This window comes from Pinus tabuliformis, chromosome 4_1 (assembly GCF_031772625.1).
Source record: "Pinus tabuliformis cultivar Carrire ecotype Pingquan chromosome 4_1, CPIR1, whole genome shotgun sequence".
NCBI classification, from domain to species: domain Eukaryota; kingdom Viridiplantae; phylum Streptophyta; class Pinopsida; order Pinales; family Pinaceae; genus Pinus; species Pinus tabuliformis.
This window is the reverse complement of record NC_142303.1, coordinates 167,888,426-167,906,063: the sequence shown is the minus strand read 5'-3', so window position 1 is coordinate 167,906,063 and position 17,638 is coordinate 167,888,426.

Sequence of the window (17,638 nt, the reverse complement as noted above, 5' to 3'; positions counted from 1 at the left end):
CCATGCCTCATGATATACATGTTTAATTGAAGAATCCAAGTACACATCCCCACCTTTATCTGAGGTGGTTTTTTCCTCTGCAGAAGGAGCATCATCAGATCCCTTTCCTTTCTCCGGACATTTAGATTTATAGTCCCTTTTGTAGTGCCCTTCCTTTCCACATTTCGAGCACACCTTTATAGGTTTTCTTGGAGATTTAGATCTCCCACTCGATGACTTATTTTTGTTTATATTCTGAGACCTTCCTCATACAGAGAAGGCATCACCATTTTGGCTCTCCATATTTTTTCGACTCATCTCCTCCATTAGTAAGGATGAGACTATTTCATCAAACTGCAAGGCAGTTGCATTGCTACCTATTGCAATAACCACACTATCCCACGAATATGGTAGAGAACACAACAAACTGATGCACTTATATTCATCTGAAATTTTAATATCAACAGATAATAACTGACCTACCACAGTATTAAATACATTCAGATGCTCTGTCACCAAGTCTCCATCTTTCATCCTCATGTTATACAACTTTTTCTATAGGAACAATTTATTCACCAGAGACTTAGATTGGTACAAAGTCCCTAACTTGTCCCATAAAGCCTTAGCCATAGCTTCCCCTGATACATTCAGAAATACTAAATCTAAGACACATAATCGTATTGTGCTCTTTACCTTCTGATCCAACTTCTTCCATTCTTCATCGGACACTCTCGTCAGTTTAGTACATGGATATACCATGATCCACTGATCTTTATCCACCAAAAAATCCTCCATCTTGAGTTTCCATAACTCAAAACTCTGACCATTAAATTTATTGATCTCTATATTTCCACTGTTCTCCATCTTCTTTCACCACCAGAATCGATCCCATAGATCTCCCACTGAATAGGGTCTAGCACAGGCCTGAGAAAAACCCCTCAACAACAAAGGCATCCCCTTGAAGCCAAAATAACTCTGATATGAAATGTAGTTTTTAACCCTGTATAGAAATTGCCTGCATACAAATTTAAAACAAAAAAATAAACAATGGCAAGAGAATAACACATAAAACACATATACACAAAGATTTTCCCCTGGATCCCAAATTTGGGACTACCAGATTGATTTTTCATTATGTTCCTTTCAATGTTACAATAGATATATATACATGCTGAAGCATCCAATACCATGGACTGAAAACCACCGCGCCCAAAACCATGTGCCAAAAACCATGCCCAAAACCATAGGTAGGTCCACCCACCTAATATAGGGTTGCTAGTCATGGAAAGAATATAACACAACCCAACAACCATGCTTTATCAATTGTACAACACTTCATGGTGAGGCCTATACTGCTCCCTTGTCATCACTCGAAGCGGGTTATATCAATGGGCTGTATTCAGGACCTACTCTCTCCTAATTTCTAAAGAATCATCCACTTCACGTAGATCCAAACATCAAGGCAGTGGCATAACCCACTTTTCACATAAGAGCATTTTAATCCAAGTATTCAAATATTTCAAATACTTACCTCACAGTCCTTTGAAAAAGTGCCGCTCTACTTCACTGTAGTTGACTGAGGTATCAACTGTGAATTCTATCACAAAATCCTCCTATGAATCAATCAAACCAGTGATTGACAGCGTGTGCAATCTTATCTTCAGAATCTTCCAACCTCTGCACTAGCTCCGGGGTCCACACTATTGGACCATCAAGCCTCCACCTTCCTTGGCCATCTACCAATTTAGCGATCCACTCGTACAATTCAATCGAGAAGGTGCAAAAGAAAATTTCATGTATTTCTATGTATAGATATCTGTCCAAATACTGTTCTTTTGTCAGGCGTAGATTTTTGTTCTCTTGCACCATGAATTTGTGGATCTTTCTATCCAACCACTTCTCAATTTCTTTCTTTGTCAGATTCGAGTGATGCAACATCACACATATATTTATGAAGATCTCGGTCCAAACAATGGAACCATTTGTTGGCTTAGTGGGTCTTGAACTAGGTTCAAAGTTAGTTGCGCCAAACAAATCCCTACACTACTGGCCCTTTCCGCATCAATCCGTGGAGCGCGGACTGAATTCTTGCCCGAAGCAGTACAGGGGGATGCTGGAACCAAGTTTCCGCATCCAAAGAATTGCGTGATGTCGTTTTATGCCCTAAATCTACCTTTGCGTAGATCTATAAGCCTTAAAGGCTTATCGATATAACTTCCTTGAATCAGCCTCTAGAACTCCGTGAAGGTCTACAACTGGCTTTTGTGGACCCTGAACAGGCTAATCAGCTACTTATGCACATCAAAGATTACTCTTAATTGAGAAATTATTTAGACCGACCTAAGTGTTCAATAACTTTAACATACAACAAGATAATATTCACGTAAATAGTTAACATCAATTACATTCATATAACAATATAAATCATGTAAAGTCGTGCATCAATACATCATTATTTCATAAACCCATCACAACATAAAGCACATTCATATAAAATAGAAGTAAAGAGATAAACATGGGTATTTATGCAATAATCTTCTTTATTAATATTAAGTTCAACTTATAGACTCAAGACTTCCTTGCGCACTCACCTGTAGGGGTCTGCGTACTCAACTTCAGACTGTACTCTAGGCCTTTGCACATGCAGCTATAGAGCCTTCCTTCTACTCTAATACTTTTATGATCTTCCTTCTACTGACCCCTTACATTCATGTTCATCTTCTACTAATTCCTTAGACTCTCTAAGACACACTTATTTATACAATCCCATGGTCCATGGACCATGTGTAGATCCTCAAAAAGCTGACTCAATTTACATAAAGAAGGGTAAAACCCTTTATGACTCTTTAAATGTCTACGCGGTCTGCGACCACAATTTGCGGAGACTTTATATTTTATACATCAAAACTTGGGCTTTTTGCCCTAAAACCGACCTAGGGGACCCCATCCCAACAACTTCACAAGCATCTAAGGGTATTGGAGTGAACTGCAAATTTTCTAGGTCTCTCCAAGCAAGCATAGTAATTATCAAAATTAACCATGTGTAATGAAATGCAGTAACTTTCTCCTGAGCCTTGCAGAAGTCATCCATAAAATCTTAGCATAGATATGTGACCTAGTTGTATTGAACACCATTAGCGCACTGCACAGCTGATGAAACTGCTGATGCACGGAATTCGCTAGCCCGAAACTTCCTCTTGATTTTTCCAACCAATTTGTGTGCTGTGAAGTGAACTCCATGGTCACTGATCGAGTTGATATCATAACTTCTCTTCCCTTTTGTTTGTATGAATTTCTTCTTCATGTTTTCATCTATTGCTCTATCTTGATCTTTCCAAACAAATTATTCTGCGGGGTTCTTCCCTTGATATGGAAGTATTTTGATTCTCCATATCAACATTGGGTCGATAGATATCCTCTTCCCCATCAATAGCCATCCATTGTGCACCAGCACGACAAGTTGTGCTTCCTAGACTTCTACCGAAGTGTGGCACATTCAACATATTCATCAATCCCAATTGCACCAATCAAGCGACCCATTGCTATGGTTCTAACCTTGTCATACCACTCTCAAGGTAGTGCACTTGTTTTAAATATTTTTCTAGTGTGAACTGTGGATATTTATTTTTGTCATTGAAATCATAGTCCATGAACTTCAGCTGTGAAATCTTCCCAAGGGTTTCTCCAGTAAATGGCACTGACTTCAAAAATAAAGGTGTGAAGGTGCCATACTTCGCATCCTTTGACTCTTTTACTGGTTTTGTATCCAATTTTCTCGATGGAATATATGGTGGGAGAGGTGATGGAAACGTTGCACCATTTATTTCCATTTGAACTTGCTCTGCTTCTTCCTCACTATCTCTCACCTGTTTGGGCTGCTCAACAAGTCTCTTGTCCTATTTTTTCTTCATTATCTTCTCTTTGGTTGATTTCTTTCATAGGGATCTTTGTTGTGTGTGTGACAATGCCACTGCAGGTGATGCTGCTACAGGAATATCAATTGATGTTGCTTCAGATTTTGCTTTGCTTACTCTGACTAAGCCCTTCTCATTAAATATACAAATGAATCCTTCGCTTGTCAGGATATTCATGCGAAAAAATTTTGCAACTTCCTTGCAATGGCAATATTCAAATTCTCAATTTAGCAAAGTTCCAAATCTGGGTGGGACGTGCATTTTTATAACAAATATGAATTTATAACCCCCATCATTAGCTTACATTTTGATCAATAATTACATATCTATCACTAGATTCAGTTAATCTTTCCTCATAAATGCAACTTTCTGCATGTTTTAATGTTAACTTTCCCTTTTAACGGTCATATTTTTCCGGTGAGATTCAACGCATCCCATATTGTAGTGAACAACCCATCTTTTGTTGAGCCTCCTACAAAATTTGACATAATCTAGACCGTAGAGAAGTAACTTTTCTTCATTGAATCTCTCTTTGCAGCGTAGTTGATAGTCTAGTGTCCACTTTCAACTCCAGGTGGAACTAAGGCTTTTCTTCCTTCTTTAGAGTGAAGCTATAAGGGTAGGGTTATTCTTGTACATTTTCAACCTGCTTCCATTTACTCTTCCTTGAACGAATTCTTCATTTAACTTTACTAAATAAACTATGCTTCCCTTGGTAGTATGCTTGATAATGTATGGGCCCAAACAATGCATCTTGAATTTTCCTAGAAATTTTACAAACTTAGTGTCATAATGGAGGACAAGGTCTCCTAATTAGAACTTCTTTTTCTTAATATATCTATCACACCAGGACTTTTCTCTTGCTTTCTTTACCTACTAATGGAATCTTGCTATAAATCTATCTTCCTCAAAAGCAAGAAACTGTGACATTCTTTCCTCCATTATATTAGGATCTGCCATATATGTAAAAGTTTCAATCCTCAAGCTAGGAGCATTGTACTACATGGGCATCAAAACTTCTTGACCATAAACTAACATGAAGGCTGTCTGGCCTGTCAAATTTTTACATGTGGTCCTATAAGCCCATAATACCGCTAGAATTCTAAGGTCCTAGTCATCTCTATTCAGATTTCATACCTTAGTAAGTGCATTCTCCAAAAAATTATTAAATTCTTCTACTGTTCCATTGGCTTGAGGATGATAAGGGGTACTCTTCTGATGATAAAATTGGAACTGCTCAGTCAATGCTTCAATTGTCTTATTTAGGAAGTGTGAACCTTGGTCACTCATCAAAATATTTAGACACCCAAATCTACACAATATGTACTCAAAAATAAACTTTGTAGCAGTCTCTACACTGCAGTGCCTTAGTGGTTATGCTTTGGCCCATCTTGTCAAGTAATAAGTTGATGTAATTATGTACCTTGCACCAATACTCTTTCCATATGGGTTGATGGGTCCAACAAAATCAATGGCCCACTTATGGCTTGCAGTGTAACTTGTAGTACCAATGGCATCTCATCTCTTCTTGAACGCTTTCATGTTCTTTGAAACACATCGCATGCTTGACAGTAATCCTTCGAATCTTTATGTAGTGTAGTCCACCACAATCCTACTCTCAAAATATTTTGTGCATTAACTTTTCCTGCATAATGTCCACTAGTTGTGCCCCCATGAGCCTCTTCTAGAATCATTTGTCTTTCATATGCAAGAACATATCTGTACAATATCTCATTTGATCCCAACGTATATAACTGTCCTACTATTAATGAAAAGTAAGATTCCTTAACCACTAATTTTTTCTTTTGTTGTGTAGTATACTTTGAAGAAACCATTCCTATGGTCAGAAACTGAATTATATCTGCAAAATAGTTAGCTGCAACTTTGATTGCAAATAATTGCGCATCAAGGAGATTATCTTCAATGTTGGTTGGTTCTTCCCCTATTTCTAGTCTTGACAGATGCTCAGGTCTTGCATTCAGTCTCCCTAGTTTAACAATGATCTCAAAGTCATATTCCTGGAATAAAAGTAACAATCTGCAAATCTTTCCTCCTAAGACAGACTTATTAACCAAGTACTTCAGTGCAGAATGATCTATAAACATTTTAAAGTATGATCCCAACAAATACAACAAATAGTGTATAATTTTCTGCAAGGCATATACTATGGCTCGTCCTTCCCTTTCTATAGTGGTGTAATTATTTTCTTCTTTAGATAACTTTCTACTTGCAAAAGCTATAGGATGATCAATTTCTCTTACACTAGGTTGTGTTGGTACCACTCCCAAAACCATGCAAGAAGCATCAACATGGACATGGAATTCCTTATTCCAATCAAGGAACAATAGTATAGTTGCATCTACCATTTTTCCTTTCAATATGTCGAGGATCTTCTTACATTCTCCATTCCATTGAAAATTTATATCCTTCTTCAAATATTTCTCCATAGGCGCAGTGATCTGAGTATAGCCCTTGATGAACTTCTTGTAATACCCAGTATGTCCCAACATAGTGTCAAGCTATCTTACAGTATGTCCAAAGTAGTGTCAAGCTGTCTTACTATCTTCGGTGGAGGAAAGTTCACAATGATATAAATCCTAGCAGGGTCCACCATTAGTCCTTGCTTACAAACAATATGTCACAATAATATGCCGAAAGGAACCTAAAATATTCACTTCTTTAGGTTCAAAGAGATATGATATTGTCTACATGTGTCGAGCATAAGTCTTAAAATTCCAACATGTTTCCTCTACAGCCCAAATATTGTCCAATCATCAAAATATACCTCTAAAAACTTGTGAATGTATTCCTTCCTTTGTGACCACCACCCTAGAAAATATAGCAAGGGCATTTTTTAATCCAAAAGGCATCACTATGTATTGATATGAACCCCATTCTATAGCAAATGTTGTCTTATGTTGATTTTTAGGTGCAATCCTAATCTAATGATTACTTGATAATCCATGTGTAAATGAGTAAGATTCCAGACCTCCTACATTGTCTAGAACTTCATCTGTGAAAGGGGTAGAGAAGGGATCATGTAAACATGCATCATTCAAATTTCTCAGATCAACACAGATCCTAATTTCTCCTTGAGTCTTCTTCTCTTGCACCACCATAGGACTCACCCATTCTGATTCTTCTACTTGTTCAATAATTCCTATTGTTATCATCTTATCAAGCTCTACTTTCACTTTATCCTTATACTTCGGGTTCAGTCTATAAGGTCTTTGTTTGATTGGATTTTCATCAAGCTTAAGGGGAATCTTCATGACTCCTAGATATCCTATTATACCCTTCATCTCTGAAAACTTGGTGGGAAATAGTTCTTGATATTCATGAAGTAACTCTATAACTTTACTAACTATCTCCTCATCCCAATAGTCTCCTATTGCTACAAACTTGGGTTCCTTCTCTGATCATATGTTCACCTTCTTGGTATTTAGTGGCTTCACTATGCCTGGTATCTCTAGATCAGGTCCAGTTACTTCGCTGTATCCTTATGACTCTACTATGTTGATGTTGTGAGGATATTCTTCTTCACTTGTAGTAAGGTTATATCATTCCAGTGCATTTTCTATCTGTGCAACACAATCAGATTGTTTCCATATAAGTGGGGTTACATTCTCAAAGGTCCTGACACAGGAAAATCCCATTCTACCCACAGTATGCATGTAAAAATGCATAATCTCATTCAATCCCAGGACTTACAATGACCTGCTTGGTCAAACCTTCATAAATTAAGGTTAAGGTTCTTTTATTAAACCCTCATGTGGAACGAGTTAACAATCAACTCCAGTTTGGCCCTTGATTAATCCTTCATCAATATTTCTATCGGGACTTTATAACTCAACCCTTCATCCTTTCCACAAAACCTTTCCACTCAATAGAATATGCTTTCAGAACTCCCAACTTGCGATATGCAATTGCCCTTCCCCATCGTTGATTTCATTCATCAAATCAACGGATCTCGCAATATTGCATTACATCAACATGTTCTTTCATCGCCTCTCACATGTGATATGCGAACACACAACTGGACTTCAAATAAAACGAAACTGCACCTATAACCTTCTCGGGTCCACTTTTTTCAATTTCTTTATCGCGACCTTTATCCACTGTCGATCTTACCTTGAATCTGAAGGTTGATATCTTTTCCAGATCAACTAACATGCTCGGTGATCCTGCGCCATCAGTCAAACTCCATTTGATCCAGTGGTCCACAATGATATTGGCTAGATCACTTACACAACGTTTAATGCCTTTATGGAGCCGATGATAACTTCAAGTCCTCAATCTATAAAAGTTGGGGTCCACCCTTATAGTTAAATTTCGATCTCTCTATGGCCTGATATCCGTTGCATGACGAGGCCTTTAAATCCTACGATTTGTGACCCTTCAACTAGAATGCGTGTTATAAAATCACTTAATCCCACAGTTGACTGTGATGTGAGCATTTACTTTTACAATTGACGGTCATGATTAATTATGAGACTTCAACCACGATCAAGGAAAATTGTCCTCTTTTACTCCTGCAACTCTTTACCTTGGATTTATGTCATTCTTCAATGTCTTTCTATGGACTCGACTTCCTTCAGGGTTCTAGTCCCTTGTTGTTCTACCACAAACCTCTCCTTAACTTAACTCTTCTCGTGCCTTTATGCTCCTCCACCTTCACTATAACACGAAAGGCTTCTTCCTATACTGTCAATGTGTACAAAGTCATAACACCAACTCTATTGTTCTCTCCTTGAACCTCTTACTGAATAACAATTCTACCCAACACTTCTTTTGCTGGAATTGTTATCTCCAAGACAACTCTACCCACAATCGCAACTATGGAGCTTCCTCAACAACTTTTTCCCAATTGCAGTTGGAAGTTGTTCTGTTACTCTTCTATGTATTTTGCCTCTGATTCTGCCCGAACTCCACCTGCATATATATACATGATGCATATATACATTTAGAGTACAAGTAGCTTACTCCATACACACACATAACTCATAATTGAGTTGTTTGTATTAATAAACATGTATTTACACAGGAACTCTTCTCTGGCCTAATCCTCTGTATCAGTGACCTTTGTTCCTCTCTTGCCCGTAGGCTTATAGTCTGATTGACTGACTCCTCTAACTACTTACTGACTATGTCTTTTAGGCTTACATTTATACAAAAGGTTCTATTGAACTAATTCTAGTTCAGATCCTTGATCTGTTGAACTAACTCCTTATTATCCTCTAAGTCCACTTTTAACTCCTACTTATCCCTAAGAATCCTCTCTAGCTCCTTGAATTGTGAATCCACTTTCTAGTCCAAGACTTACAATTGATTTCTAGCTCTCTCATCATCATTAATCACCCATGTTCTCCTACATTCAAGAGAATTTAATATTATCCTCACAATATCTAATTAATTCCTATTCTAATCACTTAAAACACTAATAACTACATACGTAGGAATCAAATTTCCTTGAAAACACAAGACCCCTAACTCAGCTAAAACATAATGAATTATTGAGTTGTATGCTCTTGCATCAGACTCCCAAGGTTAAAATAATCATGACCTCCTGATCATGTGCTTTTGTCCTTTGTCTCCCTGGATCCCATACTTTGTTATGCCATTTTCCTTTGGTTGTTGATGTTGTTTGTTCTCCAGGGTTCCACACTTTATGTTGCTTTTCTCCACTAGCTATGCTTTCACAGTCTGCTGCTGTCTTTTTCTTTCTATTGCTTCTTAGTCTTCTTACTATTGTTTTCTTCTGAGGCACCTTCATCATCAATCTTATTATTCTTTCAATCTCTATGTCCAATTTATCCTTTGACTGATAATTACTTTGCCAACTATTGTTGTACTCTGTCCACTCATCTTTAAACGGTTTTTTACTTTCTTCTCTTTGAAGTTGTTGGATCCTTACTACCGCCTTCATCCTTACCCTCTTGTTGTTGTCCAAACAACCTCTGTTCAATATCTGTAAATTTACTTTCGAAAAGTAAATTTTCCTCCAATTTCCTTTGTACTTGATTCCCCTCAAATACATCACTATGTTGTTCATTAGTTCCAACATATTTTCCTTCTTCTTCCTTGACAACCCTCAGTAATTGTCCTTCAATTTCTTGACTGATTATAACAATCAATTTAACTTCTTCAAACACAGTATCTTCATGCTTATATGTTTCCTCATTAGCATGTTTGTCTTGGAAACTTCCAGTCTTCTTCAGTTCTAAAACTAACTCCTCAATTTGAAACATTTCTATCTCATTTTCAATAAATCCTATAATCATAAAACAATTACTAGAATTGAAAATATAAGGCCTCATTACCTTTTCCTTCTCTGGCAACATCACAGCATGTTGCTATGAGTTTTCCTTCAATTCCTTTGTCAACACAATAGTATGTTGATTTAAACTCTCCTCCATATCATCTGTTTCAATGATATCTCTCTACTCTGGTTCACAATAATGAAATCCTCCTTATTTAATGTCAATTTGCTGAACTTTCATTACCATCTCCTTTTCCTTATGATTGTCATTCATGACAATTTCTTTGTCTTCCTTTTTCAGCAATCTATCCTGATTATATATCTTAAACTTTTCCAACTCCCTTCTTTGTTGGACTCTTTCCTCTTCCTTTCCTGGATATCCTTTGCAATCTTCATCAAGTTATTTCTTCCCTACTCGTGCTTTCAACCATTTCTCCAATAGCTCCAATTTTGTCTTCCATTCACTGATGCTTTTATGAGAGTTTAGTCCCTCTTCTTCAATACATTTTGCCTTGCTATCCTTTTGCAACCCTTATTCCAAAGCTATCCTTGTCTCATCATCTGCATTAATATTATCCTGCATTTGTTCTTCATCAATAACATTAATCAAGTTCATTAGATTACCTCTCTGAGACAATATTCATTCATTCTTCATCAGAATAAGATACTGATCTTCCATCTCTATGACAGCTTTAAATAACTGTCTTCTCTCATTGAGTAACTCATCCATAGACTCTTCCTGCTGTATCTAGTCAAATCTTCCTCTTCAAAAAATTTTCCCTTGTCACCTTTTACTTCTAGATCTTCATCTATTCTGAAGACATCTTCAAAAGGTTTCTTTTCTTCTACAATACCTGCAATCATACACAAACTATCAGTTTTAAGAACATAAGACCTTGTGGTCTCACTTGATGTTTCAGTCATCATATCTCCTTACTATTCTGAATCCTTCATATGATTCTTAAGATCTTCCACAGATCTCTAGTCTTCATCTTCACCAAAAACTTCACCCTATTCTATTTCACAAATGGAAACTTCCATTTCCAGCTCAGCCTCTTTGAGTTCTTCCACTAGGCTCTTCACTTGCCTCTGTCGTAGCCTTTTCTATAACCTATACCATTTCACTGCCTTTTTCCTCAAGACCCAACCTTGTATTTGGCTTTCTTTAAGTATCATCCTCAATACATTGAGTTTTTCTTTCATCTTAGCATTCTCTTTGTCAATTTCCTCTTGACTCATCCTCTTGCCATTTGCCTTGGCATCCTCTTTCTTCACTTTTCTTCTGCTGTAGTCTTCCTTAGAACCTCTGTTTTCTCTGTTATGACTATCAATAGTCATCTTCTTCTCTATCTTCATGAGTTCCTCACTCACTTATTATGAGCTGCATTAAAGCCTCTGCAACAACAAGTCCTCCCTGCTGTGTTGTAGATCTGATCCAAAAATATTATAGATCTGATATAATAATATAAGAGAATACAAATAAACCTAGAAATAATATGAAATGATTCTTTATTATCAAACCCTTATGGTAGGGCAACACCATACATTCAATCCTTAAGGAATGAGAGCACTCCACAAGCCATATGCCTGTTCATACAATAATTCTTCTCTTCATATCTCTCCATGTGGAGTCTCTAGCCTCTATATAGGCCTCATACATACAATACCATGCATCATTACCATGGTTCCCTCATACCATCAACTAATACCATGGGCCCATTACATTATTATTAACTACTTGTGGTCCCTTACATGACATGGGTTAACCACCTTATTTATTACAATGGCTCATCCCATTATTACATTATTACCTTGGGTACCTCTCTTGGTACCCCATATTATCCCCCCTAAGTATATAACATTCCACTCCCCTAAGCATGTTTCGTCCCCGAAACATGGGAAGAACACAAATAATAAGATCTACTCAAAAGAGTAGTCCACTGATACCATGCACGTGCATCTAGTCATCCAAGAGAAAGGTGAACCCTCGATCTCACTGGTGCCTCGCTCGCTTGAGATGGAAGTTGACCGTGGCATCTCTTCTGTGTTGATGTGTAGTAGGTGGATCGTCTATCCTTTCTATCCATCATGTGACTACTTGGTTTCCATGATGGTTGTCTTGCGGGGTGATGTGGGTGATGATATGTTGAAGTTTTAACCCACGATGGCTTTTGCTTGACTTCACCCTGCTGTGGTGCCCGTTGTGGTGTCTTCTTTTTCAATATGACTTCAACCACTGAGCCCTCCTCGGATGTATCATCACCTGTAACCTTTTCTTCTGCAGCCTCTGTTTGTGTTTGATTGTCGATCATCAAAGGCTCATCATCTAATATGTCAGTCCCTTGAACATCTTCTGCTTCAGCCTCCATGTGCTCTACCTGTTTATGGATGGAAATATCCTGTAATGTAATTTTCTTCTTTTTATACCATAGCTTCAGGAATTTCTTCTGCACATTAATATTGATAGTACCCACGGATTCCATCCAACGATATCCCAAAACGACATCCATTTTATCCATCTCTGAAGCATAAAAATCACCATGCAACACATATTTATCCATAGAAATCTTCAAATCCTTATACACTTGAACATCCTCATTATCAACTTGTGCCGTTTCAATGTGTTTTGCTGGAACTTGCAATCTTTTTGCCAAATTAACACTTATAAGATTTTGCTTGCAACTAGGATTTATAGTCACAATGATTTTCTCCTTCTGAATCAATCCATGAACCTGCAATAAAGATATACCAGTAGGAAATAACCCCATATGTTTCTCCTTATCTTGTTTTCTAGCATGAGACCATCTGTCTAAAAGTAATTTTTCAAATTCTTCATCGGGCAGGTTGGAACACTTCTTTTAGTTAAGTAATCCCCACCATGTGGCAGCCTCATCTCTAAAATTCACCACTGCCCACAATTTCCAATTGTTTTTCCATACTAACGTTTTTTGTTTTATGTATTCTTCAATAGTAAGACCATTATCTTTCCCTGTAAAATATAGCTTCTCCATGAGAACAATTCACTTACTTGGCGAAAATTTGTAATTGTCAGAGTTTCGTCAATATTGCTCAGAATCCTTATTATGACCTATTTTTAGAAATGGAACAATCATTTTGCATCTGCCCATGTGATAGAAATCCTGATCCAGGCACTAGAATTCCAGATCTGCGCTGCAACTCTTCCGCCGTTACCAAAATTTCTGCAAAAAAGAGCTGATTTTAAATTAGTGATATCTCCCTCATCCGGACTCCGATTCGACTGATTTTTTTTTTTGAAATTGGGTATTGTTTCCCAAAGAATCCAGTTATGCAATTAGATTTTGTAGATCTTGTACCATGACGTCTAGATCTGCGCCAAAAAATTCGCTGCCCCGAAAAATTGTCTGCAACCCCACTGATTTTTAGAACAGTGATATCTCCTTCATCCGGACTCCGATTCAACCGATTTTTTTATTTTTTTTAAATCGGCTATTTTTTCACTAGGAATATAGATCTGCAATTATGTTTTGCAGATCTTGCAACAAAACGTACAGATCTGATCTGCAATTTCGCCACCCAAAAATCCCTGCAAAAATAAAAAAAAATTCTCCACGGTTTGCCCAAGAAAGTGCTCTGATACAATTGTTGTAGATCTGATCCAAAAATATTATAGATCTAATATAATAATATAAGAGAATACAAATAAACCCAGAAATAATATGAAATGATTCTTTATTATCAAACCCTTATGGTAGGGCAACACCATACATTCACTCCTTAAGGAAGGAGAGCACTCCACAAGCCATATGCATGTTCATACAATAATTCTTCTCTTCATATCTCTCCATGTGGAGTCTCTAGCCTCTATATAGGCCTCATACATACAATACCATGCATCATTACCATGGTTCCCTCATACCATCAACTAATACCATGGGCCCATTACATTATTATTAACTACTTGTGGTCCCTTACATGACATGGGTTAACCACCTTATTTATTACTATGGCCCATCCCATTATTACATTATTACCTTGGGTACCTCCCTTGGTACCCCATATTATCCCCCCTAGGTATATAACATTCCACCCCCCTAAGCATGTTTCGTCCCCGAAACATGGGAAGAACACAAATAATAAGATCTACTCAAAAGAGTAGTCCACTGATACCATGCACGTGCATCTAGCCATCCAAGAGAAAGGTGAACCCTCGATCTCACTAGTGCCTCGCTCGATTGAGATGGAAGTTGACCGTGGCAGCTCTTCTGTGTTGATGTGTAGTAGGTGGATCATCTCTCCTTTCTATCCATCATGTGACTACTTGGTTTCCATGATGGTTGTCTTGCGAGGTGATGTGGGTGATGATATGTTGAAGTTTTAACCCACGATGGCTTTTGCTTGACTTCACCCTGCTGTGGTGCCTGTTGTGGTGTCTTCTTTTTCAATATGACTTCAACCACTGAGCCCTCCTCGGATGTATCATCACCTGTAACCTTTTCTTCTGCAGCCTCTGTTTGTGTTTGATTTTCGATCATCAAAGGTTCATCATCTAATATGTCAGTCCCTTGAACATCTTCTGCTTCAGCCTCCATGTGCTCTACCTGTTTATGGATGGAAATATCCTGTAATGTAATTTTCTTCTTTTTATACCATAGCTTCAGGAATTTCTTCTGCACATTAATATTGATAGTACCCACGGATTCCATCCAAGGATATCCCAAAACAACATCCATATTATCCATCTCTGAAGCATAAAAATCACCATGCAACACATATTTATCCATAGAAATCTTCAAATCCTTATACACTTGAACATCCTCATTTTCAACTTGTACTGTTTCAATGTGTTTTGCTGGAACTTGCAATCTTTTTGCCAAATTAACACTTATAAGATTTTTCTTGCAACTAGGATTTATAGTCACAATGATTTTCTCCTTCTGAATCAATCCATGAACCTGCAATAAAGATATACCAGTAGGAAATAACCCCATATGTTTCTCCTTATCTTGTTTTCTAGCATGAGACCATCTGTCTAAAAGTAATTTTTCAAATTCTTCATCGGGCAGGTTGGAACACTTCTTTTGGTTAAGTAATCCCCACCATGTGGCAGCCTCATCTCTAAAATTCGCCACTGCCCACAATTTCCAATTGTTTTTCCATACTAACTTTTTTTGTTTTATGTATTCTTCAATAGTAAGACCATTATCTTTCCCTGTAAAATATAGCTTCTCCATGAGAACAATTCACTTACTTGGCGAAAATTTGTAATTGTCATAGTTTCGTCAATATTGCTCAGAATCCTTATTGTGACCTATTTTTAGAAATGGAACAATCATTCTGCATCTGCCCATGTGATAGAAATCCTGATCCAGGCAGTAGAGTTCCAGATCTGCGCTGCAACTCTTCCGCCGTTACCAAAATTTCTGCAAAAAGAGCTGATTTTAAATCAGCGATATCTCCCTCATCCGGACTCCGATTCAACTGATTTTTTTTTTGAAATTGGGTAATTTTTTCCCAAAGAATCCAGATATGCAACTATATTTTGCAGATCTTGTACCATGACGTCTAGATCTGCGCCAAAAAATTCGCTGCCCCGAAAAATTGTCTGCAACCCCACTGATTTTTAGAACAGTGATATCTCCTTCATCCGGACTCCGATTCAACCGATTTTTTTTTTTTTTTTTGAAATCGGCTATTTTTTCACCAGGAATATAGATCTACAATTATATTTTTTAGATCTTGCACCAAAACGTACAGATCTGATCTGCAATTTCGCCACCCAAAAATCCCTGCAAAAATAAAAAAAAATTCTCCACGGTTTGCCCAAGAAAGTGCTCTGATACCAATTGTTGTAGATCTGATCCAAAAATATTATAGATCTGATATAATAATATAAGAGAATACAAATAAACCCAGAAATAATATGAAATGATTCTTTATTATCAAACCCTTATGGTAGGGCAACACCATACATCCACTCCTTAAGGAAGGAGAGCACTCCACAAGCCATATGCCTGTTCATACAATAATTCTTCTCTTCATATCTCTCCATGTGGAGTCTCTAGCCTCTATATAGGCCTCATACATACAATACCATGCATCATTACCATGGTTCCCTCATACCATCAACTAATACCATGGGCCCATTACATTATTATTAACTACTTGTGGTCCCTTACATGACATGGGTTAACCACCTTATTTATTACTATGGCCCATCCCATTATTACATTATTACCTTGGATACCTCCCTTGGTACCCCATATTATCCCCCCTAGGTATATAACATGCTGCCACTTACCTCACCAAGCTTTCCTCTGTACTTGGTATTTTATCAAGCGCTTGGTTCTCTATTCTCTAGAACCTCTTTTGAGCACTGCTCTTTGCTCCTTCTATGCTTCAACTCATCTACACCTTTTAAGAACACCACTGTCCTCTTGTACTTCAATCACAAATGAAATACTAGGTTCTGACCACCTCTTCTTTCACTCAGAAACTCTTACCAGCTTTCTTCATCCCTTAGTAATTCTACCCACATCCTTTGTGGAATTTCCTTTGTGAGCTGCAATAATACCTCTACAGTACCAAGTCTCGTTCTTGCTACATATGCCTCACTAAGATTCACTCCTTTGAGCTCAGTCTTTTATCATTTCTCTGGTTCCTTCCTCTGGAACCAATTGAGAACTCCTTGCTCTAAGTTGCTGCAATCTTCTCACCCTCCTTTGCTTTCACCTGTGTATCAATGTTATTCAAACAGAAGATCATTCCCAAGATTTCAAAAGCTTGCTTCTCAACTTCCTTCGAAGAACACTCTTATCCTCTCTGTCCAACCTTCAATTGGATTCTTCACGTTCACTATCTCTGCATGGCTTCACAAGCAGTCTCCATCCATTCTTCACATTCGAGTGAATCTCCATTTTCCTCAAGAAAACAAACATCACTGTATTTTCTTTATGCTTCTGTAATTTCTTCTTAAGAGTATCACTTACTCTCATCCTATGTCATGTCTTCTACTTATTAGATTCAAATAACCTGATCTTCTCTTTCTTTTACAATCACATTTGTATTCTGCACAATTCTACTTTAATCAAAAAGAGCTTTAACTAGCTCTGATACTACTCTGGCGTAGCAAAATCCCACTATACCCATAGTATGCATGTAAAAACACATAATCTCATTCAATCCCAGGACTTACAATGACCTGCTTGGTCAAACCTTCATTAACTAAGGTTAAGGTTCTTTTATTAAACCCTCATGCGGAACGAGTTAACAATTAACTCCAGTCTAGCCCTTGATTAATCCTTCATCAATATTTCTATTTGGACTTTGTAACTCAACCCTTCATCCTTTTTGCAAAACCTTGCCACTCAATAGACTATGCTTTTGGAACTCCCGACTTGCGATATGCGATTGCCTTTCCCCACTGTTGATTTCATTCATCAGGTCAATGATTGTCGCAATATAGCATTACATCAACATGTGCTTTTATCGCATCTCGCATGCAATA